Source organism: Colletes gigas, unplaced genomic scaffold (genome assembly GCF_013123115.1).
Source record: "Colletes gigas isolate AHSC1104 unplaced genomic scaffold, ASM1312311v1 Colletes_gigas_Sc00003, whole genome shotgun sequence".
Classification (NCBI taxonomy): domain Eukaryota; kingdom Metazoa; phylum Arthropoda; class Insecta; order Hymenoptera; family Colletidae; genus Colletes; species Colletes gigas.
This window is the reverse complement of record NW_025106632.1, coordinates 1,033,059-1,057,789: the sequence shown is the minus strand read 5'-3', so window position 1 is coordinate 1,057,789 and position 24,731 is coordinate 1,033,059. Positions and strand designations below refer to the sequence as shown.

The 24,731-nt window shown below is 40.0% G+C and overlaps 1 long non-coding RNA gene across 1 annotated transcript in view; it reads right to left on the bottom strand.

Moving 5' to 3' along the window:
- The window catches only part of LOC122404565, a 164,426-nt gene extending 140,481 nt beyond the window's left edge, over positions 1–23,945 (bottom strand). Inside the window, exons 1-2 of the long non-coding RNA XR_006259715.1 lie at positions 23,848–23,945; positions 16,292–16,587 (exon numbers count right to left, since the gene is read on the bottom strand). This is a non-coding gene — a long non-coding RNA (uncharacterized LOC122404565). The remainder of the gene's footprint in view (positions 1–16,291; positions 16,588–23,847) is intronic.
- Positions 23,946–24,731: the final 786 nt, after the last annotated feature.

Sequence of the window (24,731 nt, the reverse complement as noted above, 5' to 3'; positions counted from 1 at the left end):
AGGTCGTTGCATAAAGGCTGCGTTGGCTCATTCACGCGTGCAACGGCATAACGGATCCCGCGAGAATATTTATGCGATCCGACAATCGGGATTACGTAACGAAGAGTAGAACTGGAATAGCGGGAACTGGTCCCCGTGTGATAATTGCGCCGACTTAATCGGTCGACGCACGCGTCCTTGGGGCAAAAGTGGCCTCAAAGAGAAACCGGGAACAATCCTTGCCCAAGGCGTCCTTACGTATACATATCGATACCAACACACCGATAATTATTTGACGGTCGCTGTCGTTCGCAGCTTCTAACTAATAATAGCGTTCGACAGGTGCCGATCGTTGAAAATACCAGAATTACTTGACTCGGTAGCTTTCGAGCAGGAACGACATTCTTTTCCTCTTTCTTGAATCTCTTAAGTTTTTACGGTGTTTTTATTTTGGCTACTCGAAGCAAATCCAAGAATGCGTGTTACAAAATTTTCTGAAATTCCGTTCCCTAAAATTCGCCACTGTTGGTTCAGAAAAGTTAAAAAGAAATTATCCATAGCTCAAATTAGAAGTTAAACGTATATATTTTGAGAACATTGCCGAGGAAACTAACGAAGTATAGGGAGCAGTAATTATCACCCGACACCTTCGAGCTTTTAACGAGGCTGTAAACGATACTCGGTATCGAGATAACAATCGATTGGTTTTTCTTCGGCGAATAAATATCTCAGGCACATAATTAATAAGGCGTATTGAAAACGATCGGGGTCAACTTCCATGTAAGATTTGACTCGCTCACGGCCTTACCACACCTGTTTATCTACCTGTAACAATCACCTTAATGGCACGGCCCGATCCACGGCCGATCATCGCGTCGCAAAGGCTAAAGCAAATATCGCGCGTCTCTCCCCTTCGTCTAACTAACCGAACAACTACGGCATTGTGTGCAACAAAAGCCTCGTAGGACCTTCGGTCTATACAAACGAGCAGATGTCCTCCGACGCCGCAAATTGTCTTTGTCCTAGTTAGTCGCGTAACTCCCTGCAAACTTTGCTAACCCGTCCATTACGCGATCCCGACTCTAATTCGAATTACTACGATACGTTTAATTGCCGGAGAAACCGAGTCGATTTCGTGAAGATCGGTTCACGAATAACAGGTCAAATTCGCTTCGATGATTCACCGAGTAAGAAATGTACGATGCATTATTTTTTATTAACACTTTGACTGCTACGTCACCCATATATGGGTGACAGGATTTACCATTATGATACTAGAAAAATTAATTCTCAAGTTAAGACGTTAAGGGAAATAATAAAATTTGTGAACTTCAACAAGGTTACAAAAATAAGTACTGAAGCAAATTTTAAGTTTTGAAGCTTACAATGGTCTAAAATCAAAATTTTACTTGTGCAGAATATTACACGGTTTTCATCTGGCAGTGAACGTGTTAATACGTCCTGAACCCTCCTCTTTGGCACTCGTGATATGCTCTGTATTGGAGGCTCTGGAATAGTCATCCATAATTGTCAATAATATCGTTAAGATATCGATAACTTGACGATAATCGATAGCAGCGGCTCGACTCCGTATTCTAGAGGAAGTTCGTCCGTGTTGTAAAACTTTCTTTGAGGCTGATAGTAAATAACCATCATTTACTGGGCGGAACGGGTCGGCAATGTGCCACGAAGGGACGATGACGCGCGGTCACTCGACCCTGACTTTATTTATGTTTCCCCATAACGTCAAAGGCAGTTACACACGTGCTACGAAGGCCTCGATCGCGACTCCTTTGTCTACGCGTTTCGTTCAACGGCTCGAGCCGTAGACCTTGTCGCCATTACACATCCGTATACCATTGCAATCGGTGAGCGCGGGCATTCCGTTGCATTTTACTTGTTCGACGCGACTCTTCGGGTCGATATCGTGTATTCTTCGCGTATCTGGAATTCAATCCCGACCGACCAACTGATCGGACCAAAAGTAACGTGTCGCGTTCTATTTGTACGCAAATAGAAAGCAAATTCTTAGATTTTTAAGAGAAAGATTATTGCCGTCAATTTTATCCAGGATATATCGTGGCACGTGGGACCCACTTTAATGTTGAATTGGGGACAGACGACATGAAAAAAGTTCCTGCGAACATGTGCCCTATTTGGCCTTGTTCCCAAGTTAGAGCCTCGTTTGTACTCTGGTAGGTTTACTAAACTGTTTGCTAACAATATTCTTAATGTCAGTCAACTTTGTTAACTATTCTGTTCTGTAAATCAGTCTGGTAGGTTCTCTTGCTGCGAATACTACATTTTTGGAGCTCGTTATGCGTTATGAGCGACAACGAATAGATATTCAAACGTAGAATTGACAGACTCAATTATTTGGCTACCGCTGGAAAAATTTTAATGGGAGATTTTAGTAGCCAAAATAGGACGAAAATCAAGAATACTAATTTGTTGATAGAGACTTCGTTAAAAAGTTATTAACGTTTAAAGATAGTAGGTCTCACCACAGGCGAAGTATACGAGTAAACCTTATTTTTTTTGGCCCATTATTCTGGGGCTCTGGAGCCTCATTAATACGCATTGTTCGAATTTTGAATCATTAAAATCCTTCAATTCATCCAGAAGTTTTTATTTTCTGACAACACAATATATTTTCGATAAAGAATTTTTTTTCTCGAAAGTACGTAGGATTTCGGGGGTATGTCTATTGACCAAAAATGAATGTAATTGACATCTGCAAATAAAAATAATTTTTTTAGAACGATTTGAAATTTTTTAATTTTGTCGACTTTGTCCACATATACGAATTTTTTCCTCGAAAATGGTTAGGATTTCGTGGGTATGTGTATTTACCAAAAATAATTGTAATTGACCCCCGCAGCCGAAAATAATTTTTTCAGAATGATTTGAAAGTTTTTTTTTCGCCGAAAAATTTCGGCACCTACCCCCTGCCGATTTTTCTTAACAATTCGTTTCTGATTTTTAATAATTTTGTCTGACACTCTACAGAAAAGTTGTCTAATACTTTTTTGTAGGTACCCATAAACTCCACTTCAGAAAAAAGTTTCATTGAGATATATTCACTATTGTAGGAGTTATGGCTGTTTGGAAATTGAATCATTTTTGTGGAGTTTTTTATCATTTTACAGGGTGAAGGACTAACATTTCGAATATTTTTGGAATTTCTACATATTCTCCATCAAAATACGCGTAGTTTCCATTTTGAAACATTAAAATCGTCCAATCCGTTCAGAAGTTATGACATTTTAAAGATTCGCAAGAAATTTCTGGGGTGCATTTCTGGCCTCACATTAGATTTTCGGTAAGGAATTTTTTTCTCGAAAATGGTTAAGATTTCGGGGGTGTTTCTATTGACCAAAAATGATTGTAATTAACCCCCAAAACTAGAAATAATTTTTTTAGGACGATTTGAAATTTGTCAATTTTGTCGAAAAATTTCACACCTACTCGTATTTTTTTCTCGAAACTGGGTAGGATTTTGTGGGTATGTCTATTCACCAAAAATGATTGTAATTGACACCTGCAACTAAAAATAATTTTTTTAGGCCCATTTGAAATTTTTTAATTTTGTCGACTTTGTCCACCTACACGATTTTTTTCCTCGAAAATGGTTAGGAATTCGTGGGTATGTCTATTCACCAAAAATGATTGTAATTGGCCCCCGCAACCGAAAATAATTTTTCCAGAATCATTTGTACTTTTTTAATTTAATTTTTTAATAGCTTTTTAAACCTCAATCAAGATTTTCGTCTTATTTTGGCCTTTAACATCTCCCATTAAAATTTTTCCCAGGTGTGGTCGAACACCCTGTATCCACGCTTCTCTTCGTTTACGAGATATGTAATATGTGGTTGAAATTTTTTAAGTTATCACGTTTTACCATATCCTAGTTGTTATTCAGTACTAACCACTGGATTTCCTGAATGCAGTATTCAAGACATCTAGTGGTTACTACTAAGTACAGTGTTCAGGAAATTCAGTGGTTTCTGCTGCATGCATATAGAACACAAAGGTTTTGACAAGACCAGTTGCTAAGTGTAGGATAATTTACTAAACAAAATTCAACTGGCTTGGCAAAAGTGACGTGAATTTTTGGTTCGATTCGATTAGAGACACGTTTACGAAACGATACGCGAGGTATGTTTACTTGCATTTGGCATTACCGACGGGCCCAATTGAAGCGCTTAAGGACAGCCAGCTATCAGTTGACATCCAGTCGAACGCACATACATAATACGTTCCATTGGACGTAATCAACTAGGAAACGCTTCGATAAACCTTGGAAACCGACCTTGACTCACGTAGGAAAGACGCTTAATGTGTGGATGATCTCACACGCGCGTGTTATGAGCGTTTCCAGAAGCGTGTAGTGAGAACAGAATAAATATCAACTTTTTTATCGTCACCGAACGAAAGTGCATTCGTTGAAACGAAGGAAACGTGTCTGATACATAGTATCAATTAGACAATACATACACGAGCACAACATATAATAATATTAAATGTCCTTATCTCAGATTTAGCAATGACCCAAATAATTATGGGGCAAACAAAAAAAGTAAAATAGATGTAACATAAAGACAACAATATTGAACGGTATAAACTATCCGTAACGAAACGTGGCATTAATAATGATTAACTATGCTTGCAGAGCAATGTTGTCATATTATTTACGAGTCATTTGATCAAACAATCATTTGTCATCGTTATATTAATTAGGTGACACGATTTGAACGATGCGACAAAACCTGTCGACGCGAGTCTTCCGCGTTTAACACATATGTAGCGATGTCCCTCCGGAAATGCAGATTTAATCCTTCAAGAACGGTGTACATCGAGAAATTTTTTAAAATATTATTCACGAACAACGAATAACGAATAGAAGGTTTAGACTGGTTTGTAACAAACTTAATTTACCCTAACGTTTGTGCTCCAAAATAAATTGTCGTTAGAGATCGTCCTTTCTGTCGTAACGTTCGGTAGAATCTAAATATAGGCACCACGTATCGAATGCACATTGTTCCAGCGACCTCCCTAATAAACTACTTCCTCTATGACTTTCGTGCTTTCCTCGTACGACGGAACGAACCGTCGACCTCCGTGACAATGCAGCGTCCTTTGTGATCCCTGACGTCAGACTGTCTTTGCATTTGTCATCCCGCTGAAAATACCAGCTTACGCCAGCGTATTGTTGCCCGGAGGAATCGTATTTTTACGCTCTGAAATTTCTGCTTCAAATTCTGACCCGTAACCAAGCACATCCCCTTCGTCTTTTGTTTACACTTTTCTACGCTCGAAAATACAGTAACGAAAAGCAGTACTAAATGGCTCTACAAGAAAATGGAATTGTTTCGTTAGGTTTCCAATCGGTAAACATAATTTAATGGATGGTTAACACGCGTGGTAGGCTGGCATACCGAAGGATATCATTATTGAATGTAACAAGAGAGAGTAACAGAGTATGCGCAGCATTCGAATAATATATCAAAGCAAATACCCACGCGAGAAAAGCTGCTTGCAGCCGGGGCTCGGAGCTTTCTCCGTAACGGGGTCTATCGTTTTACTAGGAAGTCGCTAAAACAGATTTATCACCGTCGTTTCTCCAAAGTAATAATTCCCCCGAGTCACTTATTACCGCGCTGCACCGCGTGGACAAAAGCTTTCGCGGACGGTCTCACCTACGCGAAAGGATTTCTCCCGGCGGAAAGGAGACTGAAAACAAGAAGGAGGACTCGCGTTCACTTTCTCGTTTCACGGAGCAAACTGTGTCGCCTGAAACCGGGTCGTCGGGAATATCGCAGAGAAAGTGAGAGTACGATCGACGAACCTCCTGCGATCGCGATGCAGCTGCTTGGTTCGAGTGATCTCGTGGATCGGGATCTACCGCGACTTCTCACTCGGCGAACGCCGTCCAGAGGGCAGCACCTCTTTACAGAGTATCAAACGGACCAAGGTACGTACAACAAAAAGTTGTTTAACAATCAGAGGAAGAGTGGACGATTCAAAGAATGTTAAAAATATGTAAATAAAATTGAAAATCGAGTTGGAGAGAAATGGATGGAAATGACCCTTTCTCGACTTCTTGTTGGGACCAAATATTCTATAAAACTTTGAATTTAACCAAAGTTAAACCATGATCATATTCACCCAAATAAAATCACCTTATATAGTGGCGTATATAGTAATTATTTTGAGCATCGTGTCTGTGAGTGATCGACGAGTAATTTTCGAATTCTGTTCGAACCTGTACGCCCTTCCAGAGGAGGTCGTCGAAACGGTGACGAAAACTTTTACATTCAGTTAAGTATCACGGGCGAAAGCGAGCGAGCGAGCAATCGACGACGAATTTCAATAGTGTATCATTCCATAAGCTTTCCCACACGTCGACTTTCGATTTAGCCCCGTGTCTCGCGAGTCCTCTCCGCCCGAGGAGAAAGACGATGTGCTCCGCTTCTACCGTAGCTTCTCTGACCTATTCACCCACTTCGCGTTTAGCTTATTCCCCCTACCATTGTTCGCGGACAGACAATGCGCCCGAAGGAATTCGTCCCGCGACCCGCGCGGATTCTACTTTCGACGATCGGAAACAAGGTCGAGGGATCGTTTTCCTCGCTGACGAGACACCGGGGCATGCATCAATCCCATTTGCACGGGGAACGACCATAAAACTATTTATGGAACTGTGTAGAAAGTGAATTGAACTTGGTCGTGGAAGGCGACTGTTGTCTGCTGCGAGACAGAGTGGTCTTGGATGATCGATAAATCCTCGCCACGTGTTCGCTCATTACAGAAATTCAATAATCAACGACATCCACGATGTATAGTTTCTGTAATTAGAACGATAGAACTTTCGATTGTCATGGCCGCCATCTTGCTTTTGATTTTCTAAGTTCAACGAAAATTATTGTTCGAGTCACGATCGAAGACACCCTCCGTGTAGGTAATAAATTCGAATTGGAAGCCATCCCCTCGTGGACGAAAGATCGTTCCGATAGGAAACAATCCTACCTCTATAAATATATTTTCCGTGAGACGTAGAAGCCGGTTGACCTTTAACCTCGAAAGGCAGACGGCCTAAAACCAGAGTGTTATAGAACTCGTGCGAGTAGACAGTTCGGTGGTATATATTTCGGGGTCGTGACCCACTTGGCTCTTCGAGGCGTGCTACCATGTCCCTGTTCGATCCCTTACGAAGGCCACGAACCGCCGGAATAATACCTCCGATATTAGTCCGAATAATACATCTTGATACGCGTGCTAGATTCGACTCCAGCTCCGGCCTCGCATAATACAGTCTTTGTATTTCACGAGCATCGACCTCCGCTATGCTCGCCTAGCCGTCTTCTGCCGCGGTTCATTCGACCGACCCGATTACATTTCTGCGACAAAATACGCTCTATATGTGTATCGAAGGTAAGCGTAGTGGCGTACAAATTTAGAAATTTAAAATTTAGTTGTTTCGAATTTTTCATTCTCATCGACACGATTAATTTTTGTTGTAGTTTTTCGTTTATTATAAGTAAATATATTTATGGACACTGTTGTACAAAGAGTCGCTGTTGTGTTTACAGCTCGGCTGACGAGACGAAAGAGTGAGCGAGGAAGAGTACAGAGCAAAGGTCACGTGACACATTACATAGAGTTTATATACATTCCTAAGAGATGTCACGATTCGTATGATTTACAACAATTTTTATTTCTCATTATACACGAATTTTTCAAACGTGAAATAAAGATTAACATCGCTGGTATGAAAATTTGACAATCGATGATCGTATCTATGATACATCTACCAAGCTACCGTCTACTATGATACCACGCTCGATTGTCGCGCGACAAACGTCAGAATACGAATGTCGTTAATGGGCCGGGTCGGTGAGGGAAACATCTGTCGTGCTCGCAGGTCTGAAAATGAAATTTAAAAGCGAACGTTCCTATCGGCCGTAAAAGCGTCAGACCCCGAAAAAGGAAAGAAGCAAAGGTCGCGCCGATCGATACCGACTGACGTCTCTTCGCAAACTGACCGAAAGGCACGCGGAACGTTTCCCGCTTTTGCGAGGCCGACTAGAGCGTGGCCCTCGCGTGCCTCCTCGTGCCCGTCATTTACGGCTTTATGCATTTACGATTATTGACACGGGCCTCGATTGCCGGCCATAATTGCGACCGTCTGTCACTGACGCGGAGTACATTTGATTTTACAACCGTTCGTCGTAGCCCACGGACCTGCACAACACTGGGAAACACGCTCCACGCTTCTCCCCCCTCCGCCATTTCAAATATCAATTTCCTCGCGCGAGCTACCCGGCATCCCTTACACCAGCGATGCACAACCTTTTCCAACGAAAATAAAATAATATACACTAGTTCCACAGTTATTATACTTAAACCCCTTAACGTACGATTTAATTCCAAATAATTTTTTCAACGTATACTATTTAATTTTGTGTGAATTTTTTTTACGAATACCTCGTGAATGTAAGAATATGTTGATTTGAATATGAGTAGCCTTATAATTGTGAAACTTGACATCGAGAACTTGTAACAAGTCAGACTAATTGTACGACAAGGGGTTGATAGAAACGAGGGTTGGTTTTTGCTCTCCTTGATCCTCGTACACTATTCAAATAGTTGCTATGTTAGGAACAATTTAATATTTAGACTAATCTGATCTTCGTAATAAGAGATTTATTACAAATATTTGCGTTCTTACGTTTCTGCAGATCCTCGAGCGCTTTCGATCAAAAAAAACCGAAAAACAAATATGGCGGCCGCGGTGACTGAAAGTTTGATCGTTCCCGATGGGAAACCCGACGTATTAGAATCGAAGGGGGACAAGTTGAGCGGTTCCCTAGCAGACGGCGTTTCAGGTACAAAACAAGTTCACGAGGTCGTCCGGAGTAAAGAAAAGACGGGAATTCTTTGTCTCCCCGTCGACCCAGAAACCCGATTCTTTCTTCCTCTCATTTTTCTCGATCCGCGATCGTAGGTGCGCGCACGAGCCTCTCGTTAGTGAAAGTTACCTTGGGCGGAACGGGAGGGGGAGAAAGTGAAAGCCGTTTCCGGGATAACCGTGGCGGGCGGAGCTTGAAATTGTATCGAGGAGGCGGACTGATATTAATGACCGTCCGATTACACGATTCCTGTCCATCCGCGATCGTATTTACGACGTCTGGAACGTACGATAACTGCATTAGGACACGTACCACCGTGTCTCCGTGTTAACGGTGTCATTACGGGTTCGTAAACTAATATTATATAACGGCGGTGCGTGTCCCGGCGTGGAATTTATTATTCCCGGTAGGTAGACCAGTATTAACAGCTACCCGATTACGCCAGTTTCGAGACTGGCCCCCAAGTACTTGTTCCGCCTAAGAAAACGAGACAGTACGAACCAGAATTCATTCATGTCGCTACGCGAATAATTAACTAATTTCAAAAGAACGCTATTTTTTCCCGGAGTCTAAAAATTTATCAACATAGGTATTATAATAGAATAATAGAAATCTGTTAAAGTTCGGTAAAGTTCAAAGCGTGGGTCAGAATTGATCCGACTGTTAATAATTTTCGTCGCGCTATAAATAAATACTCGCCTACCGAGCGGTGCTCACGATTTTTCGAACAATGTACTTTTCAGGTCGACCAAACCACCGAATGCCTACGCTTTGCTATTTCAGAGACACTCTACTCGCATTGTGATTCTAACGAGAAGATAAATCTGGTTTCTGGTCGATGGAGTAATTACGGTAGAAAGTGTGACAATACACACCCTGCATTACCAGTTTACCGACGTTGCATCGAGATGAATTTATGTAACTATGCGAGAGAAAAGAATTGCGCACAGAAAAGGTGGGCTGATATTAATGACTGCTCGATTATTGCGGGATTTATCTCCGCCTGTGTTCAGTATTTTAAGTACAATGGTATTCAAACGCGACTGAAAACGGTAATGAACAGGATGCAAATGTTATACCGACGTTCTCAAAATATTGTTACGACTATAATAAGTCACAAGTAATGGAACATTCTAGGTACTATATTTTGCAATATAAAAAAAAGAAATATCTCTATGAAGTACATATATCATCTCAAAATGCTCCAAAGGGAAAGATTATATAATTAAAATTAAAAAACAATGCATTTACCAAACTGTTAACAATATTGATAAAATAACCTGGAAGTGCAAATGACTGAATCGACAATTTTTAATAACCGACGTAAATGGCGGATATTTCGTAGCCAGTTGTGAGCCACTTCCTGGGATGCTCGCGTGACGCAAAAGTAGGAAGGAAAAGAAGTTGTTTCTTATTGGTTTCCTTTCTCGAAACGCGAACACCGTGTAAACGCGATGTCGTTCGCTCTCGAAAAGGGAAAGGAGACTCGAAAGTGGAACACGGCCAGTGGCACGATGACCTCCTGACACACATTTCCCGCTCGTCTCAACGAAAGTGAAAAGAATCGACCGTTTATAGCTGTGCCGAGATTTACGACCGTCGGTACCTGACGAATTGTATTTCATCCAATTACACCGCGTTATACGAGCAGCGTGAAACGGTCGATTTCCAGCGCGTGACGAACGCTACGAAACACGATTTCTGCGTACGAAAATCGTAGTTACTCCTGAACTCAGTCAACCGTGAATTTAGAGCGTGTTCTGAACAGCACTTGGTTTTTAATTGATTTTTCGTACTGGTTGTTTCAAATAAAAAGTATTCACGAAGGAACTGTTAATGATTGGAAACAGCCGTTTTCCAGCCGTTTTCACGCGACGAATGTTCCCGGAAACCGTGAAATCGTGCTTGGTTCGCAGCATGCATCCGAGATTTAGGTACGAAACCGCAGAGAGGTCTGTTTGGCAGCCCGTGCGGTGAAAACTCGGTTTCGAGAAGTTGCCCTTGGAGCCTTATGACTTTCGTAAACATCTCTAGAAAGTCACGCTTTCTCTGGAACGAAGATGACCCTTGACGAATCGTTCGGATTACCTTGGCGGGCCCTCGCCTTAACCGAGGACGCTTAAGCGGAAAAGTAATTTTAAACGACCGAAGAATAAAGGTAAATAGATGAATGCGCGAAGGGAAGTCCCACGGGGTTTGACCTTAAAAGCAATTACGATCGATTCTGTCAAGAAAATGAGGAGACACACAATAAAAATAGACCGATGGTGCGAGCTTTGGTGATTGCTAGGACTCGTCGAAAGAAATAAGTCTTGGTAAACATGTGCACCGAGCCACGTACAGCTTCGAAGATAAAAGTTTTTCCTCGCGTTTCCTGTGTTTCTCCTTGCAGTCGCCATTACAGATCGATTATGATTGCACGTGCTTTCCAGCGAAGAGCTCTCGCTCGATATATCCCCTATTCTCGCCACATCTACAATTACTTTTGCAATTATTTTTATTACTGACACAACATTGACCCATAAAATGAGGTATACCTTTCCAGTAGCAATATCTATCAACTGTATGATCACCTAACCAACATACTAACCGCTTTTTTCTATATCCATTCGACACAGTTTAACAAATATTGTTTTAAACCCTTTTCTTTATAGGTTGAAAAATAAAAATTAACCTTGACAATTTTGAACAAAATTTATCTCCCCTGAACCAAATAATTTTAATTAGTCTAATCCAATTTTCAAAGTATGTTGTTCAACTAGTAGGTACATTCCTCGAGCAAGAACCAGCTTTTTCCAACGCTTCGTACGTACATTGTGCTTTTTAACATTCGCTAAAAGCATTCTCGAAGTCATTGATAACAGAAAAGTTAAAGACTGCAATGACGTATTTACTGTTGGCGTGTGAAGCCGTGGAACAAACTGGAGGAACGATTTTAGAATTGATGACAGTCCTTGGTCAACAAAGAACCAGCGCGGTATTAGAGTTGAATTACTCTAGCCCTGCTTATTGTCTCGATATCCTTGGCTCCGTTTTTAGCCTGAAATCGCGGGCATAGGTGCACTTTGGCCTCTGTTTTACACACACGTGCTTACACCGTTAAAACCGGTACACATCAACCACTTGAGTAAACGAGCACGTAACTTCGTTGTTCTAACAATATCTGCGGTACATACACGGAAATCGAACCTACTTTGATAATTGGTACAACACGTCATAGTTCTTCGCTCACGCGGCCCGCTCTGAGAATCACGAACCTAACCCGCGATATCTGAACGTCCTGTTTACCTTCTGATCTTATGAGGAAATAGAAATTACCACATATTGCGTTATAATTTCAAAAAAATGTTAAGATTCCACGATCATCCCTTTAAAATTAGATTTTAAATATAATCATTCGTATTTCATTCGAACGACTAAACTTGCTTACTAATTCGTACCAAGAATTTTTTATAGAGAAACAAAGTGTCATTTTCGCAGAGAAAAGTAAAGCCACAGAAATAACATGTTCCGTTTAAACAAACTACGAAACTCAACAAAAACATTTGTACTATTCTTATGTTGGGTTTGTTCTTGTGTTGTTACATATAAAAAGAATGCAATGGTTGCAAAATTGCTGTCTTGCATCGTCCACCCTGGGCGCTATCGAAAGTAAGCGCAACGAATGTTATAACAATTGGCCAGCATTCCGAGTAACGACCAAGTTTCTTGAAGTCACGCTTAATAATAGACGTTTTCAGTGGGAGTTCCGTAAGTTCTATCGGGTCTGGATGACGACGGTTCATTCAGAAAGCTGACTATTTCCGGTGCAAGGGTATCCCGGTACGACATGGCGTGACTTTCGCTAGTGACCACGGTTATTAATAACAAGCACATAACAGATTAACCTTGAATACGACGATATCTGCCGACCAATTCGAACGCCAGGAAGGAGCATATACGTGTGAAACAGAGGTCGAGAACGATTTCAGGATTCACGTACCGCACAACGCAGAGATCGTGTCCCTTTTTTTAACCGATACTTGCACGTACCAGAAATATACGGTCAAATGTTAATAATCAAATGTGCTTTTAAGATTTAAGCAGGAATTTTTTACCCACTCCAATAGAATGTGTCTCATTTGATATTTCAAGTCGAACGAATAAAGCCTTATTTGTATAACTGTTTCGCTGAATAAACATTGGAGAATAAATCTTACAGTCTCATTGTCGTTGTAAAATATCAGCGGCGAAGCGACCGTGACACGAGCCTGGAGTCATCGAACATTTTACGAGCCATTGTTCGAAAAATCATGCCAGTTATAAAGCAATCTGTTCGATGTCAATCGAGAAACATTAGAAGACCCTACAGCTCCGAACGGAACGATGATTTTCGTTTACAGGTAACGTCGAAGGCCACGCTCGAGCAATTTTTACGACTCGTTCGTAAATCATCCGTTTTCGGGGAGGAAAAATTATTTTGGGAAGACCTTTTGAGCGAAACAATTGCTTGAATGGGAACAAGTTCAGTATAACGTAGATTATCGTAGATTACATTTTTGTTTTTGTTTTTAATGCCCGTTATACGCACTTACGTACACATTCAATAATTTTTTTTTTTTGCATATCTCTTTCTTTTCCTGAAAGTATATTTATCCCCCTATTACAACTATTTATCGCTAATACGACGACCAGAGCTACCACGTGTACTCTTATGTCCTCCTTTTCTTAGAAAATGTCCTACTTAGATCGCGAAGAGATCCACAAATTGCAAAATGAAAAACGATAAAGAAAAAGTATCAAATAGTTACATTAAAAGATCGACAAAGAACTCTTTCTACGTGAAGATCGAAGGCAAAAATTGTATTAATTTCATGATAGATCTACCCCTATTTTCAATAATCTACGTTCTGCAGTGTTAAGTACAACAAAACAGGTAAGAGGTTCAAAAATAACTGCGAATTTGTCCGTTTGCAACGATTGAACATCCACGGAACGGTTTGGAACTCTTTGGAACGATTCAGAGTGAAAAAGATTCTCGCGCATTGGAACGGACGCGACAAATAGCGGTTCAAGGTTTCTCTTTGACGTTAAAAAGAAAATGTTCATTTTTACGTCGGAAGAGTTTGTTTTACGCGCGAAAATACGACGAAGAATAAGAAGTAACTGTGGCTGTAAATCATCTCCACTTACCCTTCGACCTCTCCCCGAAATCCATTACGACATTTCAGGGCCGAAACTTTGCGCGTATTCAAGGCGTAACGGTCCGCGAAGAGTCGTAAATTCCGAACGGTCAAAAGAGGAGGACATGATGTTTTCCCAGTTTCAGGTGTAGTCGATTATGAGAGAAAAGTTGGGGTCGTAAACGTTTGCCGGTCTGTTCTACGGTCCTTTGTGACGCTTTCGGAAATGGCAAACAGTCGGCCGGCCAACTAAAAATAGTTCTTAGAAACTGTACCTTCTGTTCGAATTAAACGTAAATTTTAATAACAAATTCCGTTGTAAATCTTTTAGTCATAAATGTGAACTCATTATAATCTGTCCTTCACTTTCGTTTCGTCAGCCATTGTATTTATAATAAAAGTACAACAAATTTCATCAAGCAACCGTGTATCACGATTACTCGTAAAGCATACTCGATACAAATGTCACGTGACTAGAAAAACGTAAATACCAAATATGATGTCTGTGACGATTACAAGTTTAATCGCTGGAGACATCCTAGTTTACGAATGAATCTAAAATTTGTATTCTTTGCTAGGAAATAAAATTTGCCCAATTTGTGTTAGTGGATTAAGCGATACTGTGGTTTGATTTAAACGATTAAATACGTGTTTTCTTGGACGATGGCGGTCTGTTGGCTAGCAGATCCCATTTAACGGTTTATGAAACGTTCAAGCCCTTAAAATTCTAAAGTTCGAAAAAGATCCCTCGAAGCTGGCCCTGAGTTGCTGGCAGCCAGCAGTCAAGATCGCCACCGCCTTGGCACCCTGAAGTTTTTACGAGATCGCTATATTTGTTCCACCAACTATATCTGCCTCATTGTCTATCCTACGATTCTCCGAAGGTCGGGCCACGTCTACCATTCGATAGGCTATCGCCTCATCTTCCTCGGTTTTCCGGTTTCCATCTCCCTCTCTTTGCATGTTTCGTTCCTAGATCTGCTCAAGTGCAGTTCGCGGAACATGCTTGGAACAACAATCAAATGCAGAAAAATTCTTGACAAGGCCGTCGGTGTCAAGGATGCATCATGCATTGCTCTACCACCTGACTTGCGTGCGTAAGAGAGTCCGATCGTCGATAATTTTCTTTTTACCCAACATTTACTTCAATCTAATATCTATTTACTATTATTGTACTATATTTTTGTAATTAAATAGTTCCCTTTTCTAATATAATCAAGGAAAATCCTACAGCTCGGCTGCAAAGACCCAAAACTATGTCGATAATTGGGACATTTATCGTTGCAAACATTAATCGTCGTTTCGTCCAGGTTTCACCGGTGAACTTTTATTTGAAAAACGTATCCTTTGATCGTTGATTTTCGTTTTAATCGATGCACATCTTTTCTCCGCCCGAGCATTGTTAGCGATCGGAAGTTTTGCATTCCTACGACACCCGTTTCGCAAACAGAAGCGCCGTCGCTCGTTATTCTTCCTTTGTTCTCCCGCGCCATGCATCATAGCATATTCCACGTCCGCCGGAGCACTTTCGATGCTAATTGAAATCGGAATTCCCTGAGCCTATCGGGATAAAACGCGGGGAAAAAGGAAAACATAACTTGATCGGATATCGCGGCGATTTACCGGAAAATTACTCGATTACCATCAGTATTACGCGCTCGAACGTGCTGACTACAAGTTTTATACTTCATTATCATACAAAGCGATCTTTTGATTCGATTTTGATTTGATTTTTATTTCTTTTTATAATTTCTAAGGGTGAGATTCTTGAATCCTTTAAATCTTAAACTCTTCTTCTCCTTTGTGACTTATGCACAAACAATTTTCTAATACATGGGTAATTCGTAGAGAATTAAATCTGCTAGGTCTCTATTCTGAGAACACCGTCTATTTCACGATAATAGCGAATAAACAGTTACAGTTACCACTTAGTTGTACCTATCCTATATGTAATTTATCTGTGCGTAGAATAATGCTTTAGCAACTGGTCGTATGTATAATTAATTTACCAGTTCCGTATCCTATGTAGATCAAACAATAAAACAAAGGAACAAGAACGAGTTATAAAACCTCGTACACGTGACCTTCGGTTAAAGAATTTCAAGATCGGGGATGTTTTTACATTCCATGAAACAACAATGCGTTGGGTGTACGCAAAAGATAAAACTAACTAAAGAAGACAAACACTCTTCTGTCGAATGCGATTAGTAACTTCGAAGAGCACGCGCGATTACTTACCTAATTTTCACGGAGAGCTTCTTGTCCGCCGTCGCGATAGTGATTTTCCATCGCGGATCCTCGCTTCTGTGGCCGTGCCCTTGATGTGTCCCGACATGGCACGTATGTAAGATCACATTTACGTGCACTGTACGCACACGCTGGTCTCGCAGGTCACGAGGATATGACGTCTAGCTGGAGCATGAATACACAGCGCGTGGTTTCACATGCGTCAACAAAAATCGCTCGTAACGCAACGGAGAAACTGTCCCGGAAACGTTGGTCGTCGGCTGGTTGAAGATGCCGCGATGAACCACCTGCAATTGGATAAAACGATCGTTACGCAATGGAGATCGTGATTGCGTTAATTCCAACGATCATAGCATAACCGTACGCAAAATATCCGGATATCTCTTTATTACGAGTTAACCTCTTTTCAGATGTTTCAAGGACCAGACGAAAAAGAAAATGAACGAATATCGGACGCAATCCGGAAGATTGCGCGCGCGAGTTTCCATGTTCAATCGCCGAAATTGCTCCGGATTTGTACGGTACAGGGAAGAAAGTTCTGACGTACAATCTTAGAAATTACTCCGAGTTTCGATGCACTTTATCGGTCTCCGCGAATGGAGTTACATGGATTTGTAGGCGATACAGGTCGAAGTTATAATATTGGTGGCGATAGATGTACAACTCGGTATGTAAATAGCGCGGACTCTCAACGAGAAGCAGAGTGCGTGTGAAACCTTGTAAACAGAAGAAAGGACAAACGGAACCCGGGCAGTAACGAATTCTTTTCCGACCACGCCTATCCAAACTATTTTCTCCTTTTCTCCGCTACAGATTCCTATACAGAGTAAGATGAAACGAAGTTGAACGAAAAAATATACGGAAATTTTCCTTTTTTTACCGATGCTAAAAATTGACTGTTTTGTTATTTTTGTCCAGTGTATTTCGTAAGAAATCACCCTCTGACATGTTGTGCCACGAATAACGGAGCGTCCAAGGTACGATTTGGGGAAGTTTTACTCGTTTCAGTTGGGAAATGGGAGGACGTATCGAGAGAACGCACGACACGTGCAAACGTTCCACGTGCAATAGAATCTGTATTTATAGATGTACCCAAGCTCGGGATTTCGAGTCGATAGCCGTGACGTCAGTGGATCACACGAGCCGAGTGAAAAGAGCGGAAGAGAGAGAGAGAGAGAGAGAGAGAGGAAAGAATGTGATGGAACGATAAGAGAGGGAAAAGTTGTTTATAGAGAGGAAGACAAAGCGATGACAAGAGGGAAGAGAAGATACGATACAAAAAGAGAGGACGGAACGATGACGGGTGGCGCGGAAGGGGGGTGGGGGGGAGGGGGCCACGTCGGGATGAAGTTCAAGGTTACCGCGTTTCAATGCACGTCCCACGCGGAAAATAGGAAAAGAGAGCGAATGGATTTTCCAGCTCCGTGGAAAAACGCCGGCCGGATGGTGGGCGAACGGGATAATTTCCGCGAGGAAATCCGCAGTTAAAAGTTTATTCCCCGAGGGACACCACAATTTTCCGATTAGCCGTTCGGAATTTTAATCGACCGTTTCAATTGTGCATCGATCGAACACGAAACCCACTCGAGGATACCCTTTTTCCTAGTTCCTTTTTAGATAATAATCGACATTAGCATAAAATTGCTCGTTCGGTATTTCAGGTAGTATGGAATCCACGATTTTTTTTTCTCTCGGTTCGAAGAGAAGCATTAAACCCGTATTTTCGATGCGATAACGAGTTGCATCTTACGACATTAACGTGACTCGTGCGATTCGATGCTTCTGGAAGTTTATGTAAGGTCGATTTAAGAAATGGCGTTGCCCGACGCGAGTGCGTAGTTAAATATCTTCGTTAATAATTTGAACGTTTCGATCTAACTTAGAGTACATCTATCGATTTTATTGGGTACTAAAATCTTAACAAACGGATGCAAAGTGTAAATCTCAGAATTTTTTCAATCGGATGTACGAGCTACCAAATAATATTCGTTGAATTGTTGTGTTATCGAGTGAATCGTGTAAAATGTTGAGAGGTTTTTCGTTTTCATTGAGTAATTACGGACACGTAAGACCATTAATTATGATTACGTGTCGGTGATGACATCGATGATGGTGCACCTGGAGCAAGCCACGAGCAACCGGTAAATTCAAGGAAGTGATAAACAAGAATATTTGCTCGCCTGATTCGCTCGTTTCCGAGAGTCGCATGTTCGGTGGGCGTTTTGTAATGAGACGTCCTGGTGACATTATTACGAGGCGATAATCCTCGTGACTAAGCGTAATGACGATGTCTCGGCCAACTTGCAGCGCACTGCATCCTCCCACATAGACACGCGTCTAGATGCACACGCGAGTGTATGAACTCGAAACGCGTAGTTGCCAAAAGGTTGAATTTATTAAATAAAAAAATGATAAACCGCTAAGTTACGAAGTAAACTGTCTTACAAATGTTCTAACCCCAATTTGCGATCTATGTCTTCCGCCTATTCCTATTATTCGATATATTAGTTTACATTTTTATGCAGAAATTAATATCCAATAATCAATTTTGGGAAATATTCTTAAATAAATCTTTTCTTGCTCACCGTTTCTAAACAAATTGGTTCATTGGAACGAAATTGCATTATGGATCAACGTCGGAAGAAAAATTAGCCATCATCCGCAGGAATTTGCTATTACATCGAGAGAAGGTAGATATTTCTTCGAAATTATTTTGTATTTTTCAACTATCATGCACCCAATCATTTATCAATCACGTGAAAAGATAAAACAGCAACAAAATTTTATTTTCACGCAATCCATCCAACTTTTATTCGGTTTCAAATCGAGCACATTACGCAACGGGGTAAATAATTATTGTTTTCTTCGTTATAAATACTGAAGGAACTAATCATTCGTAAATTTCGACACGGTATAAGTAATACTAACGTGTCGTGGCAGATCATAACGTTAAAATATTGAAATCCACAATGTACGGACTCTGTGTTCAAGGTAATCGACATGAAGTGCTCGCTACTACGTAGAATTGTTCTTCCGCAAGCATGATGCAATTGCATGAATCGCGATTAAGCATGAAATCAGATTTAAAGGAATAGGTTAGGCTGCTTCTTAGTGTAAAAATGTCCGTTATAAATATTCGAAAACAAGGTGACGTTGAGGTAAGAAGACCAGGTCAAGTCGTACGAATACTTCATGGACCTGCTTGTTACGAAAAGTAGTCTAGTTCGCCCATTCAATTAAGATCTCTTGCGTCATTAGCAATATCGACGATCCAATTACACCCTCTGGTACACCACACGAGCTATTCGATCATTGTGAAAAATATAAAATCCACAGACGTGGTTACTATTCTCGAATCATAAGAAAAAACTACTCAAAACGCTCTTTCGAAGATGGGCGATGATCTAAGGAGTCGATAATTACAAAATTACAAACGTTTTCGACACATGAAAAATGAGAGTATTGTTTTGAGTACATACGTGTTTACTACCTCTTATTGTTAGGAGAGTATGATTGGTAGCAAGCCTAATCGAGGATCCACTCGGTAGAATCTCGAACGAAGAATTGGGTGTTAGATCCTTGTACTATTGGCCCCGGCATACTCCAACTAGATCTCGAGTTTGTTGTCTCGACTCTTCGCTGTCCTCAGACCGTAATCGTATTTGGGTTAGCATGCCCGGACGTGGCCCAGGCGTACCGACCTTGAACTTGCCACCCTCCGATGGCCCAACCTCAACCCCCAACCCTCTTTCATCGCGGGGAAAGTATGGATACGGGAGATACGTTTCAGGAAGAGAGGAAAATAACCGGAAATCTAAAGATACCAGAGGGAGTTTACTCCTCAATTTCAAAGTTAGGTTTCTCTCCTTTCCCACCCCTTGGAAACTAACACAGACTCAACCTCCCTAAGCCTATCGTGCATTACAATGTATTAGATTGACCAGTAATCTCGAATTTTGAAAACGGATAACTAAATATATAAATTGATGAATCTCATCCGTTCACCGTATTTACTAAATATTGTACACCAAGTACCATTTGCTCAGAATGAATAAAAGATGGGAAATGGTACGAGGAAAGTATCCCAGCCAAAATCCAGAACTGACCTACGCGAAAACATCGATGAAAACACGTATCTAGGGGCCGGGATGAATTGAATTAAAAATTGGTCACGATCCAACGAGATAGCGGCAAGATAAAAATATAATAATAGCGTTGTCACCTGTTGAAGGTGCTTCTGTGTCGGAGAATTCGTGGAATAGCTTAGAAGCTTGGAACATTTTTAACCCTGGAATATTATACTGCATTCCCCGATTTATATCTATAAAACGTAGATATTTATGTCCTGATTGTTAATAGACTATAAAGTAAATAATATAGTATTGTGGAGTTAACTTTCCTGGCTTCGCAAATTACATCTACTTTACTCTGAAATAAGTAATCAATTTTAAATGTGTTTGTGTTTGGCGAATCGTGGATATAATTATGCTCAATGCAATTCCGTAGCGTAAACTAATAACCTGCGCTGAAAACAATAAGTCGAAGAAAAGCTACTCTGAAGGAAGATCCTTCGGTGTTATACAATGACCCGACCTCGACTCAATTTCTAACAGTCGCTGATTATTGGATCTCAACATACAGGGTGTTCGGCCAACCCTGGCAAAAATTTTAATGGGAGATTTTAGAGGCCAAAATAACTCGAAAATCAAGAATACCAATTTGTTGATGGAAGCTTCGTTAAAAAGTTATTAACGTTTAAAATTCCGCACGTACTGAATTTTTTTCTCGAAAATGCGCAAGATTTCGAGGATATGTCTATTCACCAAAAATGATTGCAATTGAACCCCGCAACTGAAAATAATTTTTTCAAAACGATTTGAAATTTTTGAATTCTATCGAAAAATTTCACACCTTCTCGAATTTTTGTCTCGAAAGTGGGTAGGATTTCGAGGGTATGTCTATTCACCAAAAATGATTGCAATTGACCCCCGCAACCAAAAATAATTTTTCCAGAACGATTTGAAATTTTTTTTTTCCGTCTAAAAATTTCACACCTTCTCGAATTTTTTTCTCGAAAGTGGGTAGGATTTCGAGGGCATGTCTATTCACCAAAAATGATTGCAATTCATCCCCGCAACTGAAAATAATTTTTTCAAAACGATTTGAAATTTTGGAATTCTATCGAAAAATTTCACACCTTCTCGAATTTTTGTCTCGAAAGTGGGTAGGATTTCGAGGGCATGTCTATTCACCAAAAATGATTGCAATTCATCCCCGCAACTGAAAATAATTTTTTCAAAACGATTTGAAATTTTTGAATTCTATCGAAAAATTTCAAACCTTCTCGAATTTTTGTCTCGAAAGTGGGTAGGATTTCGAGGATATGTCTATTCACCAAAAATGATTGCAATTGACCCCCGCAACCAAAAATAATTTTTCCAGAACGATTTGAAATTTTTTTTTTCCGTCTAAAAATTTCACACCTTCTCGAATTTTTTTCTCGAAAGTGGGTAGGATTTCGAGGGCATGTCTAATGACCAAAAATGATTGCAATTCATCCCCGCAACTGAAAATAATTTTTTCAAAACGATTTGAAATTTTTGAATTCTATCGAAAAATTTCACACCTTCTCGAATTTTTGTCTCGAAAGTGAGTAGGATTTCGAGGGTATGTCTAATGACCAAAAATGATTGCAATTCATCACCGCAACCAAAAATAATTTTTCCGGAACGATTTGAAAAATTTTCTTTTCGCCGAAAAATTTCAGCACCTAACCGATTTTTTTTCTCGAAAGTGGATAGGATTTCGAAGGTATGTGTATTCACCAAAAATGATCGTAATCGATCCCCGCAACCGAAAATAATTTTTCCATAACGATTTGAAATTTTTGAATTTAATTGTTAATAACTTTTTAACGAAGCCTCCATCAACAAATTGGTATTCTTGATTTTCGTCTTATTTTGTGCTCTAGAATCCTCCATTCAAATTTTTCCTAGAAACCAAAGAATTTACGTTTCACGAAAAATTAAAAATTAAAAACATGAACGACGGAGAAACAAATGGAATGTATAATACTTCTCTTCGTATATGGAAATATTAATTAAAATTGTTTACGGAACACGTTCGTTTAAATGGACAGCTCTCCCTATCTAAATGATTTGTTTGTACATAGGACAACTGCTACCTATCGGTGTCGACCTATGAAAATAACGCTTATCTTTATAAGCCTAGTATCTTTTCATAATGCCCTAGGTGGATTTACCTCCAGATCAACCTTTCTCGAGCCTTGGGACGAACAAGACAATCATGAACGACCTCGAGCAAGTGTCGGCTCCCGGCCACGTATAACGGGTTGCCCGTGACCGGGAAAGACCTTGGCCATGGATGTACACCGGGTGTCGTGACGCAGGCGCCGCGTTGCGCGCATTTGCTCCTTTTATGAACCTATCTCCAAGCCATAATTTAAGAGGAAAAAAAAAAAACAAACACGAGTTACGAAGAAAGCTTCTACCGGAGCTATTTATTAATTATTATTTGCAGGTCACAGTGTCGCATATCGTGGCGTTTTATTGGTATAATGCTCGGAGCAATGTAATTTCGCAATGAAAAAACAAACACAAAAACGAATACTGTGCATTTTCGCTCGACGTTTAATTTGCATATTAAATTTTTCTGAATACTAACACTTTACTGGGAGTTAACTGCAAAAGTTATGCCCTCTGGTAAACGTAAAATGTGAGCTATAATGTTAAATGCCGCAATTAATAGTTTTTGATTTGATTTATTTTAATTATATGAATAGGTTTACCCAAAGCTATCTAAATTTATCTGCTTTGAGCTAGTTATTAAGATATTTAAAATTTCCTAATATCTTATTAACGATGGACTAACGAAAACACTTTTAGTCTTCGTTTTTTATATTCCGTAAATAGTACTCGTGGCAAAAGTTTCTTATAAACGGAAAAGATCCTTACATTGCGTCGCGTAGAAATCGACAAACAGGGCTTACGCAATGATCGAATATCGTTGAGTGTTATAATAGCTCCAAGCTGCAATCAGATTATCAGATTAAGTTATACGAGCACGCCAATACAGCATCAATATTCCTTCATTCCAGTTTTCTATAGGATAAAGAACCGAGTACAATATCCAGCGCTCTATTGACGCGAGATTTGTGTAAATTCCCCTGATAGGTACTCGAGCAGCGAATGCATTGGAAAATACATTCTATAGCAAGGATATAAGTAGGTTACATCAGAAAAGAGATCGTAGTATTCTCAAGACTAATATTGCCCGGAGATGGAGGTGGATTCCACTTCGCGAGAAAACTTTTAAAAGACTGATAATTCGTGAAGGTAACTTACAGACGAAGACCAAATGTTTAACTCTGAGGGTGTTTCAGAACCCAATTAAATACAATGAATGCACAACACTGATGAAAGGCTACTTTAATCGTGCTATGTGAAACCATTAAATTAACGAATCGTAACTTTTTTGTGTTAATTAATATCGTTATTTTTTCAATAATCCGATGAAATTCATCTTACCGTGCCACAGCGTAGGCGGCAAACAGTTGTTCGGTGGGGGCAGACGTTAATAGTAGATACAGCTTATCCAGAAACAATCGTCGACGACCTCGCATCAGTCTCGACCGGCAACTTAAAAGTAGCGATGGGACTAACACCCACATGTTCCAGCATCGAAGATTCAAGTTCTGTAAAAAAAAATTGTAAAAAAGTAACGTACAATAATACAAAAATGATTTCAAATTGTTTCATTGCATAGAAAATAAAAAATAGTCAATAATGAACATGAATATCTCTTTATCTCTTGAAAACCTAATGCAATAAAGAAACTTTATTGCCAAATTCAGAGTTACTACATAAAAACCTAAAAGTTACTTAACCTAACCTAAAAATTTTTTCCTCGAGCTATGTAATCTATTTCAAACATAATTTTAATAATCTATGTGTTTGTAACGCATTGTTCTACGTATATGATATGAAATGTTTTGCATGTTTTATCTTTATTTGCACAAGGATTTTGTTTCGTGTTATTTCCGATGCTTCCGACTAATGGATTCGCGTTAAAATGATTAATTGCGTTTTGTAAGCTTCAATTTAATATTTCTTCCGGAGTTTAATACGTCTGTTGATCAGTGGAAATGCAGTGAATTCCAGTTAACTGTACCATCGGTTAATCGTGACAACCATTCGAGACAAAGTTTAACGAAATAACCGTAAAAATTTGTATAATTAGTACAACCGTTTAATCTTTATAAACCGTGGTACTTTCATCTCTGAAAATACTGCGCGTAAATGATAATGAATTGTACTACTTATGTTCAAGAACCATAAAATAGCAAGCTGGAATGCATTCCCAGTGATAATTACGTTTTTATATCTGACACTTGGAAAATTAAGTACCCTCA